General features: G+C 47.0%; 1 pseudogene; it reads left to right on the top strand.

Moving 5' to 3' along the window:
• Positions 1-13,160: 13,160 nt before the first annotated feature.
• LOC139829824 (ABC transporter G family member 48-like) lies at positions 13,161-24,059 on the top strand (annotated as a pseudogene).
• The last annotated feature ends 707 nt before the right edge of the window (positions 24,060-24,766 follow it).

Raw genomic sequence — 24,766 nt, 5'->3', positions numbered from 1 at the left:
GGGTACGAGATAAATGGGAATACATTTTACACGATCGCCCAAGATAAAAAGAGCACCAACCAAAACAGTGGTGTCCGGTTTGATGCAATAATGAATGAAGGCCCAAATGACACATATTATGGTTACATAGAGGATATATGGGAACTTGACTATGGACCTTCTTTTAAGGTCCCTTTGTTTAGGTGCAAATGGGTCAACAAAACAGGAGGCGGGGTTCAGGTAGACAAGTTGTATGGAATGACAACAGTGGATCTCAACAATCTTGGGTATAGAGACGAACCATTCGTCCTAGCCAAGGATGTGGCCTAGGTTTTCTATGTGAAGGATATGTCTACCAAACCAAGAAAAATGAAACATAAGGAAACAAATACATCAAACGATGAGCCAAAGCGCCACATAGTTCTTTCTGGAAAAAGAAACATCGTGGGAGTGGAGGACAAGACAGACATGTCAGAAGATTATAATCAGTTTGATGAAATTCCACCCTTCAGAGTGAACATTGATCCAATCATCAAGTTAAATGATGAAGATGCTCCATGGTTACGGCCGAAGAAGATTAATTAAATGATGAAGATGCTCCATCATCAAGTTAATTGAAGAATGTTCATGGCACAAATGAGTATCTCAACATGGCAATCAATTTCCCATTTATTTTTGTGTAATCATGTAACTGTATGTAAGATATTAAAAGTGGAGATGCGCCACGGGAGATTTCCCAACCCTTTCCCCAACACTGTTAGATGAGATGTAGTCGTTCAGGGGCTTGCAGGAAAAAATTCCAAGGCGCAGTTTCTGAAGATGCCGTTGGGCGTGTGCACCAACGACATCTTCGAGAAACTGCGCCACGGGAGATTTCCCAACCCTTTCCCCAACACTGTTAGATGAGATGTAGTCGTTTAGGGGCTTGCAGGGAAAAATTCCGAGGAGCAGCTTCCGAAGAGGTCGTAGGGCGTGTGCACCAACGACATCTTCGAGAAGCTGCGCCACGGGAGATTTCCCAACCCTTCCCTTCATCCATGGGAATGAAACTCTGCTTGGCTTGTTGATCTGCTTGGCAAGGCGTATCGATGCTCCTTTTATAGGCACAGCACCTCTTCTACTTTGTCTTGTTCCTTCGACAGGGCGTCGTGCGCTACATGCTTTATCTCATCGAGCAGTGCGTCCACCCATGCGTTCTTATCCTGCCGACATCTTTAGTCCCGGTTGTACCCACCAGCCGGGACTAAAGGTTACCCACACGTCCTTATCCCACCGACAGTTTTGTTAGATGACACAAAAAAGGATCTTTAGTCCCGGTTGTACCCACCAGCCGGGACTAAAGGTTACCCACACGTCCTTATCCCACCGACAGTTTTTGGCGCTACTGCGTTCCCGCCTATTTTTCTTCCCGCGCTTTCCACTGCTTCCCGCCTCCGTCCTCCCGCCATTTTTTCACTATATATATGTTGGCTTGGCCTCCATTTACATATCACATCTAGACTCATATCTGCAAACCTCATCACCAGGTCACATGGCTTCCATCGTATCTCTAACCCTCCGGGAGGCGGAGGCGCTTTGCGCGTCGAATTACCCCTGCCCGCCGGGCTACCGCGTCCCTACCGGCTGGTTGCTGAGCGTCGGAGGGGTACCGGTCCCTCCTGTCCCTCTAGGTGTGGCGCGCGAGATGGCCATCACGAACCACTACTACTTCGAGCTCACGCCAGAGCAGCGGAGGAATCCCCAGTGGCATCCCGACTACAGCCCGACTTGGGAGAGCTTCTTCATCAATCGGCGTGAGAGGGCGCTCGCCAGGCACGAGGAGGGCGGCCCGCCTCCTTCGAACTTCAACGAGGCCGGCCGTCGGCTGTGGTGGCGCGACCGAACTCTCCAGGGCGTCATGGCCCACCGTGGCCCCCGCCTGCGCTACCCTCAGTCCCAGCCCACGCGTGCTCTCCCGCCGAGGTTTGACTACCGCGACCCCGATGCCAGCGACGATGATGACGGCGACTACGACGACTACAGTGGCGAGTACTATAGGGCTAGGCACGAGTATGACTGAATGACTCGAACAGTCGAATCTGGCCATGTATCTTAATTAATTTTCAGTTGAGCTAGGCACGAGTACTATAGGGCTAGGCACGAGTACTATCTGGCCATGTATCTTAATTAATTTTCAGTTGAGTTCTGTACTTTAATTCCACATGTAATCTGGCGGGAAACTTTTCTCATCATCAGCGTCTGCCACAACGACTTTATTGAAAATACAATAAAATAGATAAACAACTAGTCTAGTCGATCTACTCGTCGTCGGAGGTTGTCTCGGTCCAAATGTCGTCCCACCGAGGGTCGTTGTCGGCCCAAGTTGTATTCGTGTTATCGAGCTCGAACATGGCGACGGCCCGACGGTGGCGCCTGTTGGACCTGCGTTGTGCCCGGAGGTCAGCGAAGAACGCGGCGGTGTTGTCGACGTCGTTGGGGAACTGCGCCCTCCACTGGCGCATCAACTCCTCGTCATGCTCGGCGATGGCGATCCGGCGCTGCACCTGGCGGTGGCGGCGACGGTCCTCGTCGTCGATGAGGCACGGCGTCGGCGCGAGGAACTCCGCCTCCTCTAGCGATTCGACGTCTGGGAAGTTCATGTCGCACCGTGGCCGCCGAAATCGCCATGCGGCCGCGTCGTAAGCGCGCGCCGCCAGCTCCGGGGTGTTGTACGTGCCGAGGGTGAGCCGGAAGCCACCGGCGCGCATCTCGGCGTAGAACCTACCGTTCGGCCGCGCTCGGACGCCACGGAAGCCGGACGAGCCGCGACGGCGCGGCGGCATCCCGGCGACGAATGAACGGAGGCGACGGCGACGTGTGGTTCCGCGCACGCGGCGCTTTATAGCACAGCGACGCGGCAAGTTTGGCGACAGGTGGCGCGGGGAAGCGGCGGGGCGTGGCACGTGGAAGCGGCGGCGACACGTGGCGCGGGGAAGCGGCGGGGCGTGGCACGTGGAAGCGGGATCTACACGTCGCACGGCGGTGGCGGCGGGGCGAGACACGTGTGGCGGTGGCGGTGGTGGTCAGTACATGGCGGTGGCGGTGGTGGGCAGTACACGGCGGTGGCCCGTACATGGCAGTGACGGTGGTGGCCAGGCGGTGGCGGTGGCGACGGTGGCCAGTACACGGCGGTGGCGACGGTGGCCAGTACACGGCGGTGGCGACGGTGGCCTGTACATGCATGGAAGTGGCGGCGGGGCGAGGCACGTGGAAGCGGCGGCGACACGTGGCACGGGGAAGGGACACGTGTGGCGGTGGCGGTGGTGGCCAGTACATGGCGGTGGCGGTGGTGGGCAGTACACGGCGGTGACCCGTACATGGCGGTGACGGCGGGGCGAGGCACGTGGAAGCGGCGGCGACACGTGGCACGGGGAAGGGACACGTGTGGCGGTGGCGGTGGTGGCCAGTACATGGCGGTGGCGGTGGCGGTGGTGGCCAGTACATGGCGGTGGCGGTGGTGGGCAGTACACGGCGGTGGCCCGTACATGGCGGTGACGGTGGTGGCCAGGCGGTGGCGGTGGCGACGGTGGCCAGTACACGGCGGTGGCGACGGTGGCCTGTACATGCATGGCGGTGGCGGCGGTGGACACGTGTGGCAGTGCGGTGGCTTTTTTTCATTTGAAATAAGGCGGGAATGAAACTTTTTTAAAAAAAATGGCCTTTGGACCCGGTTTGTATTACAAACGGGGACTAAAGGCCTTTTTTGCGCGCGCAGCGAAAACGCAGCAAAAATGGCCTTTAGTCCCGGTTTGTATTACAAACCGGGTCCAAAGGGGGGCCTTTGGACCCGGTTGGTGCCACGAACCGGGACCAAAGGGTCCTCCACTATATAAGCCAACACTTCGTCTCCGCGGAGATCAATCCCGCGGAGACGAAGCAGTTGGACGCCGCCAGGCTGCCCGACTGCGCCGCGCCCGCCGCTCGCCGTTGCCGTGCGCCACCACCTCCGCCGCCGCGTGCGCCACCGCCTCCACCGCCGCCTCCGCCTCCCTCTCCGTCCGCGCGCCACCATCTCCCGGCCCGCGCGCGCCTCTCGCGTCGGCCGCCTTCCTCTCGACCACCGCCGCCGCCGCCGCGCGCCATCGCGCCGCCCGCGCGCCACCGCGCGTGCCTCCTCGATCGACCACCGCCGCACGACGCCGCCGGCCGCCGTCCTCCTCTCCGCGGCAAGGTGAGCCCGCGCCCCGGCCCCTTTTTTTTCTAATTTGTTAGTTTAGTTAATTTTTCAATTTGTTAGTTTAGTTAATTATAAAATTTGTTAGTATAGTTGTTAATTAGTATAGTTGTTAGTATATATTGTTAGTGTGTTAGTGTGTTAGTAAATTAGTTAGTGTGTTAGTGTGTTAGTAAATTAGTTAGTGTGTTAGTAAAACTAGTTAGTTAGTGTTAGTAAAATTAGTTAGAGAAAATTTAGAAAATTAGTTAGTTAGTGTTAGTAAAATTAGTTCGAAAAAAGTTAGTAAAATTAGTTAGAAAAATTTAGAAAAGTTACAAAATAGATTCATTTGTTTCGGCGCTTGCCCGCGCGCCGACGACTTAGACCGTGGCGGTGCCGAGTCCGTAGCGGTGCCGCCGCGCGACATAGACTTAGGGTCGCGAAATAGAGAAAGAGCGAGCGAGGAGGAGCGCCGAGTCCGTGGCGGTGCCGGTACTGCCGGCGCCCCTGCCGACGCCCCCAAAACAGGGTCGTGGAACGCGGCGTTTAGTACAAAAGTAGTGAAGTTTTTTATTTAGCACAATATCATGTTTTTTATTTATATTAGTACATATATGATTTGTTTTCGTAGCTACGATGCCGCGACCGCCGCCGCGCCGTGGTCTGACTCTTCTAGAGGAGATGGAGCAGATGGGGGAGGTCCGGGACTGGGCTCCGCCGGGGTGGCACTGGGAGGTCTTAGCTTCCGGGTCGCGCACCTTGGTGCGGAATCCGGGTCCCGTTGTCGACCCGGATATTCTTTGGTGGAGGTCTTATGGGCCACGGTCATTTCAGAGGGAGCCGGCCCCGCCGGAGGAGGTAGCTCAGCACATTGAAGCGGAGGACCAGCACGTTCGCCGTTACATGTACGCGTTAGACAACATGTATAGGACCGGATGGAGCGTTATGCGGGGATCTCATGTTAGCTATGCTCCCGTTGTTGTTCCGTGGCTTTGGGGGCACACCCCAGCGCGGCTCGGGACCCGGTCGGCGCCCTCTAGGACCCGGTCTACCGGTTGAGTGGTTGTAGTAGTGATTGATATGTATTAGGGTTAAATAAACATGAACCCGATCTATGTATGCATGTAACTGCAGTATCTGCTTTCAGCACTATATTATCGATCCTTAGTTAAGAACTACATATGTAACTCCATTTTCAGTTTTCTGCATTATCCTTAATTTGATCATATGATGGTTCCTATGTATAGCTTGCAGGTCGTTGTAGAAAGCATGGACAGAGATGAAATTCAAGAAAATTTCATGGAGGAACTCATAGCAAACGGTACTCTGGATGATCGCGACGACGACGTTATTCCAGATGATGGCGGTGACGATGTCACCGCAACTTATTTGAATGACTCCGGTGAGGGAGCGGAGAATATTGAGGAAGAAGATCCTAGTGGCGCCGGTGAGGAACAAGATCATCATAATGGCTCCCGAACTATAGTTATCACCGAGGTATATAAATTAATTAAGCCGCTGTTGATCGACTAGATGCATTAACTAATTAAATTGTACTGACTATGAACTATTTCTTTTTTAGCCCTCCGGATCGAGCACTTCTTTTGTAAAGTCGAGGAAGCGAGGCCCGGCCAAAAAGTTGGATGACGGTGTTAGGCACGACATCACCCACATCGAAAAGGATGGTAAACCGATTGCTCCAGAGAAAGGTGCAAAGGCATTTATAGCTCAATGCGGAGTGCTTGTTAGGGACCACGTCCCGATCACCGTTCGAGAATGGCACAAGCCGAAGGGACTAGTGCTGTCTGCAGAGGAAGAAGCTCAATGTCTTTATATCGATGATGTAGCCAAAAACAGAATTATGAACAAGCTCATATCACATTTCAACATAGTACCCGAAGAGGGGGGTGACGCTGGAAAGGCCAAGATGGAGCAGGCCCTCCGCGAGTTTGGCAAGAAGAAGATGGCCGAACTATTCAAGAGCCACAAGAAAAGATTGCGCCGCCTTATCAAGTTAAAGAAGACTCCGGACAGTGAGAAGGTAAAAAATCACTGGGACGAATTCGTGAAGTACAGCACGGAGTCAGAAGAATTTAAGAGAAGGTCGGAAATAAATAAGGCAAATGCTGCGTTGAAGCTATATCACCAAATTCTGGGTCCAGGTGGATACAGGGCTAACCGTCCTAAGTGGCAGGCAGCTGAGGCGGAACTGACCAGTAGAGGGATCAGATTAGGGACACACGGTTGGATCGAACGGTGCAAGGAGTGGTTCTACGGGATTGGGGGAACGTTGGATCCAGAAACAGGGAAGTGCATCTATAAGAAAGCTCATCTGAAGGTTCCCATTGATGCCCTGGAAAAAGCACATAGGGACGTGGAGGCGAGGTTGTTCCAGCCTGAAAGAGAGAACGATGAGCTGACACGCGCCCTTGGGAACAAAGAACACGGCGGACGAACACGAGGCACAGCAGGCTCCGTTCCGTGGAAGTATGGCTTTCCTGCGGAAAGGAAGAGATTTCCTGATAAAAGCCATGAGAGGAGGAAGGCAAGGGAAACAGACACTTTGGCTAACTTAGAGGAGGGTATGAGCACCATGCAAGCCCAATTAACCATGGTAACCCAAGTACTTACATCTCAGATGGCTCGGGGGCAGGCTGTAGATCCTGCACTGCTCAATGCCCTCGCCCCGCTGCAATCTCAACCACACCGGAAAAGCAGCGTGGCTTCCTCTCAGCAGGTGGATAATGATGATGATGATGAACAGGTGGTCGAGCCTCCTCGCTACCCCCCCGTGGATGATCTCACTGAGAGCCGTCCTTGTGAGCTGCATGTTAAAGTTTTCAACCTATCCTTCAAGGCGGCGGTCGGCATCCTCTTACCTACAAGGTCTTACCATTGCCGTCCGGTCCAAGACGACATTCTTTGTTGTGATGGTGGATGAAGTGTTGAGAGAGTATGAGGGGTTGGTGCTTGAGCACCCTGCAGTGAAGATGGGGAAATCAAAGAATCGGGACAAGCCCGTAGAACCACCGTGCAATGGCGGAAGGAGAACATTGTGTTTCCAGGTGAGAAGCCAACAAGCGAGGCCACCTCCGCCTCCTCCACCAACTGTGCAGTCACCTCCGCGTGATGATTCTCCTCTGCGCGATGATGATTCCCCTATCCATGACCAGTCTCCTCCGCGTGAAAATACTCCGCCGCCTCCTCCTCCTCGTCAGGAGACTCCGCCGCCTCCACCTAAGCAAAAGAGGAAGCGGTCCGCGGCACCTCCTACAGCTCCGAAGAGATCATCAACGCCCATGACGGCACAGACTCCCCAGGTGTTACCACATGAGCAGACTGAAGAGCAAAAGGCGTTTCTTGCGCCGAAGAAGATGTTTATTCCACCGCAGACAGTGAAGCACTTTGCCGAGACGAGAATGAAGAGACCTGAGCTGAGAGCTGATTATGACCGCTCTCTTGGACAGTCCTCTAGAGCGAGCAAAGAAGCAAAAAAAGTCGCCCAGCTTGGACAGCAGGACATTCAGGCCGCACCCCACTTCATCGTGGAGCCATATCATGATCCAGAGACGGCATCGATGATCGAACGGGCGGCTAGAGCTCTGGGAGCATCGGATTGAGTACGAAGATTACTATCCAACGGCTCAAGTGGTAAACAAGTATAGATACGGATCTGATCTCGTCAAACCTGGCGAGCTCGCGCGTCTAGGGACTCAGATGTGAAGGTTGCATGACTGGTACCTGAAAGCCTGTCGAAGATGTGAAAGCTACATCACGGTGTATCTTAGAGATGAGCATTACTTCCGGGGGGAAGACGAGATAAACCTTGAGTTAGAAGAACTGTTTCAGTTATTCAATCAAGACGCCCTCGACAAAGCTGTCATCAGTTGCTACTGCCTGTAAGTGATTTATTTGTGTAATTAAGTTTGTAGCTCATTCATTTGCACTAACAATTATCCTCATTATATTCTTTGTGTACGCTATACATTTAATTATGCAGAATGAAGAAGCTGGAATACAAAAGAGGCAAGCTCCTACCGCTGGGGTTCATAGACCCAAACACAGTTCATGAAGTTACGGTTCGACGGTACCCCAAGGACACAGAGGACAACATCGTAATGTTTTTAGAGAAGCAAGCAGACAAAGAGGATATATTCTTTCCCTACAACTTCAAGTGAGTGTTATATATAACATACATTATGCTTGTGCACCTTCCACTTTATTCTCGTAATCATTGAGCTATGCTTGTGCAGTTTCCACTTTATTCTCCTAATCATTGATCTTCACCTTGGAGTCGTAAACGTCATGGACTCGAAACGTAAAGAATATGCGGAATGGGCGGACATGGCTGCCATCCTCCAGAGGTAGTTTCAATCAATTTCGTATTGGCATCTTCATCTGCTCTAATTCGAAGATATCATCAACTAATCAATTACTCATTTACTCATTATTTTTTGCCGGGCAGGGCTTGGAAACGGTTCATCAATACTGTTCCGGGTGAATGGAAACCGGAGCTTACATTTAAAGATTACCCTGTAAGTAGTACTATATATATAGCTATGTCCGTGAAACTTTATATATGATATTTACTTTCAATACGATGCTTGATTATTAGTTTGATTGAACTATTTTTTCGTAAAGTGTATGAGGCAGGAACAAGGGAATAACTTATGTGGATACTACGTCTGCACCTTCATGCGTGACATGTCCTGTCCCAAGGGTGGGGATGCCCAAATACACCACACTCGTGTACGATAACAAATTTTCACAATTAATCTTAATTAGTACCATCTATTGTATTGAGTTCCATTCATATATTGATCTCCTTTTTTAAATATAGATGACACGCCTGCGGAACACTCTCATAACAGCGGATCAAATAAAAGCAATTCAAGAGGAAATCGCGGGATTCTTTATTACCGTGGTCCTTACCCCAGGTGGAGAGCACTATCGGAAGATCGTGACGGCGGAGGATATTCGTTCAGGAGATGTTGTATTGTAAATATGCATGCATTACGTGTACTGTGTTGACTATGTCGTGTACTGTTGACGATGTCTATATATATTCATGACGATTTTTTGTGGTTTCTTGAATGATATATATGCATTGCTGAAACTCTGCCGCGGCAGAGAAACGCCCTGTTTCTCTGCCGCGGCAGAGAAACGCTGGTACAGCCTAAATCTGTGCCGCGGCAGAGAAATAGCAATTCTCTGCCGCGGCAGAGAAACATAGACCCGGTTCGTACCACGAACCGGGACCAAAGCCCTTCCACCGCGAGCTCCCTGGCCGCACCACGTGTCGAGGCCTTTAGGCCCGGTTTATCTTTGAACCGGGACTAAAGGGTACCCCCTTTAGTCCCGCCTAGTTGGTCCCGGTTCGGGAACCGGGTCTAAAGGCCCAAATGGACCGGGCCTATTGCCCCGTTTTCCACTAGTGACCATTTTTCTATTACCTCAAAATAGGCTTTGGCCGCTATTTATAAATTAAGCTATACATGGGCGAATCAATACAAGTGGAGATCCTCTTGCAAAGGAGATCAAAGATAAAATAAAAAAAAATAAGAAGACCAAGACTTGCCACCGACAACTCAGGAACAAGCCAAAGGGTACCGGAACTCCACGCCGATGCCCCCAACAGGGTAACGACACAACACATTGTCGTCAGCGAGGCCAGACGATCAAAGGTTTTCACCCAGAGCACACACATGGAGAAGGTGACCACATCGGCGCCCCCAAGAGGGTTATGAGGCCCACAAGCCTCACCGCCGATGGTGCCAGAGCGCTGAGCTTTCTCCCGAAAAAACTCCCGAACCATGTCTGATATTACGGAATGCTCACTATCCCTGAGCTAGGCCTCCGTAACACGATCTGGGAGTTGCCTTTGCAGAAGCACCATCAACACCAGGATCTCCTCACAACCTGCTCATCGCCATCCCCATGACCGAAGATCAAGGCTATCACGACCACCACATCATTCACCGAAGAAACACCCACGCAGTCCACTTTGCGCAGCCGCCGCCCCAACATCCAAGATCTCGCACGATTAACAGGGCAGCCACCACCACATAAACTCCTTCCGATCTGTCATGAGAGGTCAGACCATCCAAATGGTCCATGGATAGTGCAGAACGACACGCAAGTCAAATCCGCAGCTCCCGACCAGAGCTACCAAGCGATCACCGAATCTAGGCCCATGTTCCGAATCCAGCACCTTAGTCGCACCATGGCCGAGGGATGGGCTCCCCGCAGTTGCCACTGAAACCATGTGGACACATGCCCACCTAGCCCGAATCAGGCCTAAATGGGCCTAGATATGGGTCAAGGGTAAGGCCCCCCATCCATGGCTAGCTCTGCCTGGTCCGTCCCAGTCCATTCCGGCTCCGGGAGAAGGGACGCTGCTGCATGGGCGAGCTTGGACCGCTGCCTCCACGGGCCGCAGCAGCGACAAGCGCCACCACCCTCTGCCGCCTCCACCTGCGAGAAGCCGCCCTTGACGCAGCTCGCCGGCCACCGCCACGCTAGGCCACGCAGACTCCTACGATCCGCACCTGTGCCAAGAAGAAAACCGTCTCGTCGAGTCTCCTACCGCTTGGGAAAGGAAGGCCTGCCACCGCCGTCATTGCGCGGGCTTATCCCGGCAGCGCACACCGGTGGCAGCCAGGGAGGGAGGGAAGATGGGGTGGGGGTGGGGGGATGGGGGCGACCGATTTTATCTCGTTATATTTAATCAGCCAATTTTTCTACTACCTGAAATGGTAATAGTCTCTATAGAGTTTAAACAAGCAAATGTTTTGTGTTTTGTCAAGGGCAGCTTGTGGGTGTTTGGTCAGCGTTCCATTGCATTACTTGCACCTCGCGGCAAGCTAGGTTTGACTAACAAATGCTGCTATATAATAATGTGTGAAAAAAGGCGAGGCTGCGGGCTTTTGACTAGTCGGAATAAAGCTTGCCGTTGACAACCTCAACCTCAATGATATGGCCTTCCCTTCATTCGGTTTCAGATACTTACCAGAACATGCATATATGTTGGCATGCATGGCCCTTGTCCTATATATTCCCTCCACTCTAAGTATGAGGGAGGCAGCTAGGTAGCCAACGGATGGAGTTCACTGCATCGCGTGTTTTTAGTAAGAAACTGAAGATATTCCATCCCGAACCCTAAACTCGATTTCTTGTAAATTTGGTGCCAGAATTTGAAACTAGAACATCCGTGAGAATTTAGTAACATATATGCAAAATAGGAACAAAACGTTCCTAAAAACTACAATTAAACTAGCATCACTACATCACCGGGACTTAGGGTGTCTTCTGAAACGGCGGACGCGGAGCTTCACGCGTCCTCGTTGGTGGTGCTATCGGCATCAGTGTCGTCGTTGGAGACTTCCAACTCATCGTTGGAGTAGTCGATAATGGGGTAGCCACAACGCGCCATCTCCGAGTAGATAGATGTGTGCTTCGCCCGCTGGATGTCGCGTTCCTCCACCTTGGCAGCGTCGCAGATGTTTGGTTTGCTTTCTCCCACATGTCGTTCGACGCGCTTTGCCTTCTCCCACATGTCGGTGACGACCGTCAAGAGGGAGTTGTGTCGTGCCACCGCGAGCTGGCGCGCCCCCTGCGTGGTATCATCTTAGTCCTCATTCGGGCTTGAGTCGAGCTCGATCGGCGGGAGCAGAGGCCTCCCGAGCGGCGCCGGCACCCAAACCTGCTCTGATGCCGTCGACGGCCTCGCCGTCATGCACGCCCGAGAGGAGGCCAACCCACGAGGGGGAACACATGCTGCAATGGGAGAGCGCGCCGCGACGACACGCTTGCTCGGAGATGCTCGCGGTACGCTCGGCGGGCGTCTCTAGCGCTCGCGTCGCCGGCCCGTAGCCGTGGCCGCGCGATGGATTAGTGCGGTCGCCACGCACTGAATTCGGTCCCTCCATCGGGGGAGAAGGTAGAGGGGGGAGGAGAGGAGGCGACTGGCGGCGGCGATTCGGTTTTGCCAGGGGTGGAAGTGGGAGGAGGGAGAGGAGAAAATGGATGCAGGTGCCACATCCAAACCCTCAACCCTAGTTATATAGGGATTTCGAGCATCACATTTCATGATGTGGGTTGAAATACAACATCTGTTTGGGCCCGTTTTTAGGCAGAAACTCCGAATGAGGTATCTGTGTCTGCTAAAGATGCTCTAACACCAGATGGTTCTAATATAGGGGTGAAAACGGAGAGGATACAATCAAATAGTAGCGAAACCATATTCGTATCCATATTTATTTCAGATTCAAAATCAGAGTGGATGGTGTGTGGATACGGAATCAGAGCCTATCGGTTACGATCCGAATATAGGGCGAATACGGTTCAGTTGTGGATAAACATTTTGTCGAATCTATCTTTGAAAATAAAAATAAGATCGACTGGTGGACTAAAATTACCTTGTAAAAATTCTTCTACAAATCAGGAGTAGATGCTACTAGCGCCTAGAAGCTATGGGTACGGTGTTACAAGGAGCTGGCAACCATGGGTATGGTGTAGGGGCAACTGAAGGAGGGTAGGGCGACAATGTTAGGGTATGTATAAAGAGGTCACCATTGTGGGATGGGCTGAAATTTTATATATTAGTAAGTCAAAGATTTGATGTATTAGTTACCGAATATTGGTATGATATAACCGTAAAATACGGTATATTTTTAGATAGGGATGGATGTAAGCAATACCATATTCTTTTCAGTATCCAATAACTACTAGTGGTATCCGTGACTGTATCCGTCAACCATCCGACCGAATTCCATTTCGCCCTCCGTACCTCCGATCGGTCGGTCGGAAATTATCCACTCCGTTTACACCCCTACTTTAATTTGATTGGATTGCACAGGAAAGGAATACATGCATATCGAAGATCAATCTCCATCTCCGCACCTGCTAGCTTCTCCTCTAGAGGCTTCTGTACCACTTGAATATAAAGTCTTGGCCTAGCTAGAAGTACAAGAAGGTACTACTAGCTAGCAAGGCAGAGAGGAAGCATAGCTCTCTAGACTGTAGCCAGCCATGGAGCCATCATCCGGTGCGCCGGGGCTCGGCACGGCAGGTCTCTCAGGCAGCCGGCGCAGCAGCCGCAGCTGGGGCAGCTCCATCTCTCACTCCTTCCGGCAGCCGGGCATGGACGACGACCCGTTCCGGCGCGGCTCCGCGTCCTCCTCCCGTCGCCACGACGACGACGAGGAGAACCTGCGCTGGGCGGCGCTCGAGAAGCTCCCCACGTACGACCGCATGCGCCGGGCCATCCTCCTCGGCGGCGACCACCAGCTGCAGGACATGGCCGGCCTGGTGGAGATCGAGCACCTGGCCAGCGGGGACGGCGGGCGGGCGCTGCTGGAGCGCGTGTTCCAGGACGACAGCGAGCGGCTCTTGAGGAGCTTGAGGGACAGGGTGGACAGGGTGGGCATCGAGCTCCCGGCCATTGAGGTGCGGTACCAGGATCTGTCCATCGAGGTGGACGCCGTCGTGGGCAGCAGAGCGTTGCCCACGCTCTGGAACGTCACCACCAACTTCCTCCAGGTAGGCGCCGTCTGCTTCACTTGTAACCATGCATGCTCTGATGCTCTGCTTCATCCTTTTATTTTCCCGTCTTCTTATTTACATGTTTACATAATCTTTCTATTTCATATTCCCATCTTTTTAGTTCAGTACTATGCGCAAGAAAGTCTATACAACAGAAAATGGTCAACAAAAATTTGATTTCATAATTTATGAAGTACAAATATCAAAAACATGAAAAGACATAAAAACGACTAACGTGGACTCCTAGCCCTTGGGCTACTCAATTGGGTGCCACCATATGATCTCGATATTCTAAGAGATACCTACAACATGTGACAAATTTACGAGTGTAAATTGTAGCACAAGTATAATAAGAGTTCTACGGAAAGTCCAAATGTAGCCCCGAGTTACATAGCTCTCTCTCTTTTTTACAAAATTCGAATTCAACATTTGAAGTTTCAAAAAATTCTGAAAACAATTCTTGGTGTAGGCAATGATGTACTCTACTACTGTGCAAAATCTCAGGATGAAATACATTATATTCGAGGTTACAGAAAAATGACCAAATTCTGACAAATTTTGGAGGTTTCAAAATCTGTACTGTTCACTTATTCAGATCCATTGATTTGTGAATTTTGCACAGCCCAAAATGTTCAGTCTTTCGTATTGCTTCTTTTTCACAGTGGTAAAGTCAACATTATCTATCTCAAGATTTTTTGTCATATTTTTTTTGAAATGATGAAACACCATTTTTTATTTTTTTTAAAAAACAGTCTACATCTAGCTCGAGCTACAAAATGCCACACTCAAGAGTTCTACCTTTTGATAAGATAGTACTACCCCAGTACTCCTATCTATAAAAAGATATCTTAAATTTGTCTATATACATCTAAATTTAGATAAATCCAAGGCATTCTTTTATGAACTGAGAGAGCATATTTTTAGTTCAGTACTATGTATATGTGGGTTAGATTAATTTCACGTTTCCATGTTTTCTTCAAGGGAAAATTAACTTACCCCATTGAGCAACAAGTAGTGGAATGGAGAATGTTGTATGTACAAAAGTATTTTCCGTGAAAATCATGCATGCCTAATTGCCTATTCATGTTGAATGAAGTTGTTTTTCTACATGAATACGAGTTTGAAATCCAACAAAGTTCATGCTCAACTTTGATTACCATCTATTATATACTAAAAGAAAATTACGAAATTAAAATAGAGACACCACGTTAATCCACATCACTTAAATTATTATAACAGTTAGATCTAAAATTTATGACTATGATTTAAATAAATATTAATTGTGGAAAAGCAGGCCAGTTGACATGATCAATTATGAAACTATATATCAACGCTTTTTTCCACATGATAGAATAGATCGGGCGCAGAAGGCAAATCTGATCATGACGTTGATAGTCTCCTCATAGTAGGTGTTATTATTCTTTTTTGCATAATAACGTGTCAACCTAGCTACAAATTTAAAGTATCCTATTTTGGTTCTTACAAAAAAAAATCAAGTTAGCTAGCTGGAACGTGGGTGCAGTTCCAATTTCACACGTTAGTATAAGTTTTGATGGGCTCCCGTATTTTTTTTTTAATTTGGACTCACTTAACATTTTTGTACATGGAAAGTGAGAGATCACGTATGATATTTTCCTGGGGGCTCCGTAACTTTTTCCTTTTTTATTTTGGTCTCACGTTATTGCTTATACACGGAAAGCAACTTTTGAGGGGAAGAGATCCGTACTAATAGGCAAGTCTGTTCCCTTAAAAGGCAAGTCCATTTAGGCAAATAACCGTGAAGAATCAGATAATAGGTCACATGTTTAATATTATGTAGTATCAAATATGGAAGGGCACGTACTAGATCACCGCGAAAAAAGAAAAAAGTAACCCGTAGCGTTCACGTTTAGCATCAAATTGTGTCACTATGGGACTCTAATTGCTTTTGATAGAAAAATTTCTAGACTAAGAAACTTGGAGTTGTATAATCAAATAAAGTAGGAGTCTATAGAGATAAAGTAGGTGAGAGACATGGAGCTGCTAAGCATAGAAAAATATGCTATTCAGTTCACGTACGATGTAAAGGAAAATTGCTCTTAATTGTGGCACATATATGTCTTGATGTAAAATGACACCGCAGAGAAAAGAATAAAATATCCTACTGTATACATTTAGTTGGTCAGTTCACCGACATTTTTTGTTCGGTCCAGCCAGCTACAACTTGCATCAATATTTCTGTTCAGTTTAACATGCAATTTTTTCCTCCATTTGGCCAGGCAAGTACATTGACATCACACGAAAAGACATGTATTATAGCCTATAATAAATCGTATATATGTTAGATTTATTTTAGCTATTAGGTCTGTAATTTTAATAAATGTGTAACATGTACTTTAAAATTTTAATGATACAGTCAAGATTTAAAAATGGCTAACGGTGATTGAAGAGTGTATGCTACGAAGGACTTTAACCGGACAAATAAAGTCCTTGATATGTATACAAGCAACACACGTGCACGAGGAAAAGAAGCCAAACCATGTACGTGCCAATTTAAGTTTGTGTGCACATCAAACTAAATTTGAAGTTTAAATTCAATATATCAATAATCTTCATAACTGAATCGGTCATATCTGGAAGCCCCTCCGAATTTCTTCTAAAAGAAGCCCTCCTCCATAAGGTGGCTTAAGGAATGGTGCATCAACTAATCTAATTTCTTTAATTTTTATTGATTTGTATACTTGAATTGGGAAATAAAGTATCCCTTCTAAGTTCTAACTAATAAATATGCATACAAGAATGCAAGCTAATACGCTATCCACCCCAACTACCCATGATCGTGATTGGTCCTAATTAGAATGGTGCAAGTTTAATCTTTTACACATACATCCACGCAATGGACGTATATACGGCAAGGGTAGTCCATGTTTGATGCAAAAAAAAAAAATCGTAGAGATGTTTCTCAACCTTACGTCTATTATTAGGATCTACTAAATATATATATTCCAGTATTCGACATGACTATATGAATAATGACCAATAAAGTTCAGATGTTTCGCAGTAAAGTAATAAAATGTTGCCATAAAAATTATAATAATGATTTTTCGTTTCTTAGAAATACAATCATATACAATTTCATTTAGGAATATATCCATATTTAATAAATTGTGAATTTCTCAATGAAGAAGGAGGTAAATGGGACGGAAAGAGATTGTAAAAAGTAATACAGGTGCGAGGGCCCCTGTGCTAGTTTAAAGTTTCTTGAAATTTGATTATATATATTTTTTCTTTTTACGTGAGTTCGGTTTGGACGGTAGGTGTATTTGGGCGACCAAATTTTTTTTTAACGGTTTGAGTACGACAAGCAGGCTGCCGCGTCACCCCAGGCTTCCTCCTCCTCCTCCCTCCTCTTACCACATAGGCACATACTACAGGCTGCAGCCTGCAGCTCCCTCCGCCGAGCCATACCCGCACGCCAGCTCATACCACATCATGGACAACTCCTTGCCGCCGGCGGTCACGTTGCCACCCGTTGGAGGAGGACTTTCCTATTTTGGCCAGGGAGCTATGCGGCGGCGTCATCGGCCAGGGACAGGAAGGGAGAACAATAGGGAGCTACATATTCAGCGGCCGGAATGAAAATCGTTACATCCGTCCATCAGTACGCAGGAACAGAACTGTTCTAGATGCTAACATTGATCAGCTGACTCCAATCTACGGTGTCGCCTTGGAGGTGTTCGACGGAATGTCTCAAGAGGCCAAGCTCCGTTGCTTCATTCCCTACTCACGTTGATCACCAACTAGTACTACTACTAGCTTCTTTGCTTGTTTCTAGCACTCATTATTCACATCTTTTGTAATATGATGTACCCATCTCCATTACCTCTCTTCTGTATAGTATATGCATCATCGTGCACGAGTTGAAGAATATCATGATTTTCTTACACAACATCACAATTCCTGATGACCGCAGAGTCTTATTGGACGGCTTGCCTCATCCAACAAGAAAACCATCAGCATACTCCAAAACGTCAATGGCATCCTCAAACCTTCCAGGTAACAAAACAAACTAATCATCACCACCTTCTTATTCTTCTTCTTCGTCCTGCTACTGCTACTTCTTATTTATTACGATTGCTATGCCTCTCACCCGAGTATAGCAGGCACATATAATGATCAGCTCTACCTGTTTGTGTAACTTGTATTTTCAGGATGACTCTTCTTCTTGGACCTCCTTCTTCAGGAAAGAGCACGCTTATGCGAGCCCTTACCGGCAAGCTTGACAAAAGCCTCAAGGTTTTAACTCGTATTGTCATTTTTTCCCCTTACGCTTTATGGCTTCATGCATAAAAGATAAAAAGCAATCACCATCCTGCGAATCTGGCAACACACTCAGGTATCTGGCAGCATCACATACTGTGGACACACATTATCGGAGTTCTACCCCGAGAGGACCAGCGCGTATGTTAGCCAGTATGATCTCCACAATGCAGAGATGACAGTAAGAGAGTCGCTGGATTTCTCCAGGCGCTGCTTAGGTGTCGGTGCCAGATATGACATGCTTGCAGAGCTCGCTAAGAGGGAGCGTGATGCGGGCATAAAGCCAGATCCTGCGATCGACGCTTACATGAAAGCTACAGCGGTGGAGGGACAGGAGACTAATATTGTAACAGATCTTACTCTCAAGGTGAGATTCTGACCTATCTTTTCATTACATACAACTCTCTAACAAAATTGTGCTCATTGAGTCTATGAAAAAACTCCCGCTCAGGTGCTTGGGCTTGACATCTGTGCTGATACAATGATCGGTGATGACATGGTAAGAGGAATTTCCGGTGGGCAAAAGAAGCGTGTCACAACTGGTATGCACACACACACCTATATATGATAAGCACAACTGCTCAATTCAATGTGGACAAATAAATTTCTCATTTAAACTGTGTTATGCTTATCTGGTTTTTTACTTCTGCTGATGCCAGGGGAAATGTTAACAGGACCCGCAAGGGCCTTGTTCATGGATGAAATTTCCACTGGTTTGGATAGCTCTAGCACATTTCAGATTGTAAAATATGTGAAGCAGTTAGTCCACGTGATGAATGAGACTGTGATGATATCCCTCCTACAACCACCACCTGAGACATACAACCTGTTTGATGACATTATTCTGATATCAGAAGGATACATAGTGTACCATGGGCCACGTGAGAACATCTTGGAATTCTTTGAATCCTCTGGTTTTCGGTGCCCTGAGAGGAAAGGAGTTGCCGACTTCCTTCAAGAGGTCACTTCCAAGAAAGACCAGCAACAATACTGGTACCGTGAGCAGGAACAATATTGTCACGTGTCAGTACCAGACTTTGCTGAACGTTTCAAGTCATTCCATGTAGGCCAGCAGATGCTCAAGGAGATGCAAATCCCTTTCGAAAAATCCAAAACCCATCCTGCCGCGTTGACCACCAAGAAGTATGGCATATCCAGCAAGGAGTCACTCAAGGCAGTGATGTCGAGAGAAATGTTGTTGATGAAGCGCAACTCATTCCTCTACATCTTTAAGGTCTCCCAGTTAATAATCATTGGGCTCATGGCCATGACTGTGTTCCTCAGAACAAAGATGCCCAGTGGGCAGATTTCTGACGGTGGCAAATTTTTTGGAGCTCTGACTTTCAGTTTAATCACCATCTTGTTCAACGGGTTTGCGGAGCTACAACTGACCATAAAGGTGCTTCCTACGTTCTACAAACAAAGGGATTTACTATTCTTTCCCCCGTGGACCTTTGGACTCGCAAACATACTCTTAAAAGTTCCTGTTTCTCTTATGGAGGCTGGGGTATGGGTCATCCTCACGTACTTCGTGATGGGCTTTGCACCTTCTGCAGGAAGGTAAGCATGCAAGTATAATCCTTGTGCCCACTTAGCCGTTCGCATTTGAAAATTTCTAATTGGTAACTCCATTTTTCATCTATCTGCACATTATAGGTTCTTTCGTCAGCTTTTAGCTTTCTTTGCTACTCACCAAATGGCTCTGGCTTTGTTCCGATCTATGGGTGCTATATTCAGATCCATGGTTGTGGCCAACAATTTTGGGATGTTTACGATCCTTATTATTTTCATATTTGGAGGATTTCTCATCCCTAGAGGTAAGCATGCTGATCTTTTGTATCTACCTAGCTAGGCACGCTAAATCAAATATCTGTACCTCGTTTTCATGGATGAAAGTAAACCTTCTCCGTCCCTAAATTTGATGTGGACAGGTGATATCAAACCATGGTGGATCTGGGCTTACTGGTCATCTCCTATGATGTATTGTCAAAACGCAATATCTGTCAATGAATTCCTTGCCACTAGATGGGCCAGTGTAAGTTTTTCACAGGACCTTTTATTTCTTTGGTTTAGTTTCTCTAAACTCGGACACCATCATATCCTAGTGTTGTAAAGGTGACAACATCTCAACTAATGCGAGTCTTTCAATTTTACTACAGCCGAACAACGACACCTCTATTGATGCACCAACAGTAGGCAAGGCTATTCTTAAATCGAGAGGCTTGTTTACTGATGATTCGGGCTTTTGGCTTTCCATAGGAGCTCTTATCGGATTCACTATTTTGTTCAACATCTTGTTCATTTTGGCACTTACGTATTTAAGCCGTAAGTACCATTTTGTGGGTTGAGATTAATGTTTGATGGCTTGAAGAGCTAGGTACTTACATTACATATATTCTTTTCTCTTCCAGCTAGCGGCAGCTCAAACACACTAGTTTCAGACGAACAGAATGAGAATGACACAAACAAAGAGCCAATTTCAGAAGCCAATGCATCATCAACCATGTCATCTTCAATACCTATGGGTGAGGTCTTCTTTAAGTATCTATGTTAGACTAGTGCAGGCTTTATAACATTCTTAAGTTCCTGTGATATTTATCAAGCCAATTGGCGCCTTAACAATAATACTGATTAGTCACTATATATTTGCACTTGCTGTTTCTGTAGGTACTAACAGAGCCACAGATAGGCCAACTCAGTCCCGAATTGTCTTGCCGTTCCTGCCTCTTTCACTTTGTTTCAACCATATAAACTATTATGTGGACATGCCTGCGGTAAGCATACCTACCTTCCTCCTCACACATATTGTGTTAGGATGTAAATTTCTCACTTGTATGATGAACTTATCTACAAATGTGGACAAAAAGGTAAACTGTGTCATCTTCTGTTCCAGGAAATGAAGGAGCAAGGATTTGCGGAAAGTCGTCTCCAGTTGCTCACTGATATCAGTGGTGCTTTCAGGCCAGGTGTTCTGACAGCATTAGTTGGCGTGAGTGGAGCTGGAAAGACCACTCTAATGGATGTCCTGGCAGGAAGGAAAACTAGTGGGTCTGTTGAAGGAAGTATCACCCTCTCTGGTTACCCTAAAAAGCAGGAAACTTTTGCCCGAATTAGTGGCTATTGTGAACAGACTGATATACATTCACCAAATGTTACTGTATACGAATCCATTCTGTACTCTGCCTGGCTGCGTCTTTCATCAGATGTAGACGAACAAACAAGAAAGGTATATATTCAAGCCATCTTTCAAACTCAAGTAAAGATGCAGTGTTATATATATTTGAAACTTCACACTGTAATTGTTTCTGATTAAATAAATCAATCTCCACCTACACAGATGTTTGTGGAGGAAGTCATGACCCTTGTAGAGCTTGATGGGTTGCGTAATGCGATGGTTGGTCTCCCTGGAGTTGACGGGTTATCGACTGAGCAAAGGAAGAGACTGACAATTGCTGTGGAGCTGGTATCAAATCCTTCAGTCATATTCATGGATGAACCAACTTCTGGTCTTGATGCTAGAGCAGCAGCAATTGTCATGCGGGCGGTCAGAAATACAGTCAACACTGGGCGTACTGTGGTTTGCACAATCCATCAACCCAGCATCGATATATTCGAGTCTTTTGATGATGTACACTCTCTTTCTCTCTATGTATCTCTCTATTTCTATGTATCTCTCTATTTCTATGTATTCCTCTGTTTATCTAACTCTTAACTGGTTCCTTTTGTAGCTTCTGCTTTTGAAAAGAGGAGGGCAAGTCATTTATGCTGGGGAACTTGGTCACCACTCTCATAAACTAGTTGAATATTTTGAGGTGAGTTACTTCAGGTACATGTTTCGGTTTGGGGTAGCCATGATTTCACTAATTTTGAGTTAAATGCCTGCTTACAAATATGATCTGCACGCTCAGAAAAGCCATTAAAGACCAAACAGGTCTTGATCTCCTTGCTGGTGTAGCAGAAGTAAAAGAAACTAACCGCTGAGTCTGTGGTCGCACTGCAGGCAATTCCAGGTATTGCGAAGATCACAGAAGGATATAATCCTGCAACATGGATGCTGGAAGTTAGCTCCCCTCTAGCCGAGGCTCGCTTGGAAATAAATTTTGCTGAAATTTATGCTAATTCTGGTCTTTATAGGTAAGTACCTCAGTCCTTGAGCTTAACTCTTTGCCATTTTAACCAGCGGTTGTAATTTCCATTAAAAAAATACATATTTCGTTGGAACGTGCGCCAAAAATGCAGTTGTTTTCATTCATACCATCCACACTGAGTTCCTGTTAAATATGACCAGGGAAAACCAGGAACTTATTAAGGAATTGAGCGTTCCTACGCCAGGCTATGAGGATCTCTCATTTCCTACAAAGTACTCTCAAAATTTCTACAACCAATGTGTTGCAAACTTCTGGAAGCAATACAAATCTTATTGGAAGAATCCACCTCACAACGCCATGCGCTATCTTATGACTTTGCTCAATGGGCTTGTATTTGGCACGGTGTTTTGGCAAAAAGGAACAAAAATGTATGATCCCATTTTGTTTCTATACTTGAGAGTTGAGACTAGTGCTGTTGAAAGATGATACATTAGCTCTCATGGAGACACTAATACTTCTGTTTGATTTGTTGGCAGAGATTCACAACAAGATTTGTTCAATCTACTTGGAGCCACTTATGCTGCTGTATTCTTCCTTGGGGCTTCCAATTGCTTTATAGTTCAACCTGTTGTGGCAATTGAGCGAACAGTTTTCTACCGTGAAAAGGCGGCGGGGATGTATTCTCCATTATCCTATGCATTAGCTCAGGTAATTTTTTTCTTCTTATTCTGATGCTCATTTTGATTAATTTTTCATTGTTCTGGATGCATTGAGCATGTTACAGCTGAAAGGTATGATCAAAATATAAGGAGCATAAATTCTAAAGTTGCTTGGTTCTTGATTAACCAGCAAAAATCTAGGAAGCAATTAGCAACCGTACCAAAACTAGAAAAAAACAATTAGCATTATTATAGTTAGTAAACAAGAATAAATCCAATGAGTTAATTTCGCTTGTGTAGTTCTAATGCGACGGTTTTCTGAACATTTTTGATACGAGCAAATCTAAACGCAAAGTCCTGAACTTCGTGCAACATATTCTTGTGGCTTGTGTAGTTCTCAAGAGTGTGCAAATTTTGACTTGTGCAGACAAGCGTGGAGATCATCTACAACAGCCTGCAGGGGTTTCTATACACAATCATCATCTATTCGATGATTGGATACGAGTGGAAAGCTGACAAGTTCTTGTATTTCCTGTTCTTCATCATTTCAAGCTTCAACTACTTCACATTGTTTGGCATGATGCTGGTGGCGTTGACTCCATCCGCGATGCTCGCAAACATACTGACATCCTTTGCGATGCCTCTGTGGAATTTGTTTGCTGGATTCCTCGTGGTCAGGATGGTAAGCAAAGCCTTAGATTAGCTGCGCTGTGAGTCTTGAGTATAACTAAAAAGATGTTTTATCGAGGATGGTTGCTGTTGCTGTTTCAGGCGATACCAATATGGTGGAGGTGGTACTACTGGGCGGACCCGGTGGCGTGGACCATCTATGGCGTCGTGGCGTCGCAGTTTGGCGAGAGCGCCGGCACTATTTCAGTCCCCGGCGGGAGCCCAGTTTTGGTGAAGAAATTCCTTCACGATGCTCTGGGAGTGCGGCACGATTTCCTTGGCTACATTGTGCTAGGCCACTTCGCCTTTGTGATTGCTTTCTTCTTCGTGTTCGGTTATTCCATCAAGGTCCTGAACTTCCAGAAGCGTTAGGCGGCGGCATGCGTTCTTTCTTGTTGATAGGGAAGCAATCTAGTGCAGTGTGCATATTGGAATCAGTAGGACCGAGAGACATTCCATATTGTCTGATAATGTTGTGTACATGAGATTCAGTAGCGATACACATTTTTTCTTGCTTACTGTTACTAGTAGTAGTACAGATGGGATCATGGGAGAAGGGGTCCATTCTTGTCTCTTGACTGTTATTGCGAGAATCAAAGTTTGGTCTTCAACCGTATACCGGATATTCATGATCTTGGGAGTTTTTTTTCTCTCTCACTCCCATATAGGATATCATTCATCTTCCTCCATTATGATGAGTTCTTTTTTTTTTTTGAAACTGTAATCACATTCCATTACCCGCTAAACTTAGCTAGTTTTAAGGCTGGTCATGTTCCTCTGACTTATTTTAACATAAACAAGGAAAATTTTATGGTACATCTTACTACATATTTTAGTGTGTAGTATAGAAGATCGGATGGTTATAAAATTGGGCCGCATTTAGGCCAAGGATTAATCTATCTATACCTAATAATAAGGAAGGAAGCGTTTGGTTGGGTTGGTCCGTCTGTTGTTCGCTTCTTATTTTCTTGGTTAGGTGTTTCGATAGGGATTCATCTTAGAGCATCTCCAACATGCGCTGTATAAACGGCCCACGCTGAAAACTGGCCGATTTAGTGCGTGAGAGGGCCAAATCGGCGCTCCAGCTGCTGTAAAACCGGGCGCATGACAAAGTTTTTCAGGCGCGCGTCAAAGTTGGTGCGCCGGCTCCAACGTGCTGGAAAACATGAGGCTGCACGTGAAGAGCCAACTACCCAGCTGAAACATCCGCGCACTCGTGCCGCCGCACCCTCCATTCCCCAAGCTCATCGGTGACCCAACCCTGCCCAATAACCACTGACATATGGAAAGTTCGTTTCCAAAAGGACCTTATGCTTCTCCAATACAAAGTGAAG

The sequence above is a fragment of the Lolium perenne genome, chromosome 1, assembly GCF_019359855.2.
Source record: "Lolium perenne isolate Kyuss_39 chromosome 1, Kyuss_2.0, whole genome shotgun sequence".
NCBI classification, from domain to species: domain Eukaryota; kingdom Viridiplantae; phylum Streptophyta; class Magnoliopsida; order Poales; family Poaceae; genus Lolium; species Lolium perenne.
The sequence above is the reverse complement of the archived record's forward strand: the minus strand, read 5'-3'. Positions and strand labels throughout refer to the sequence as shown.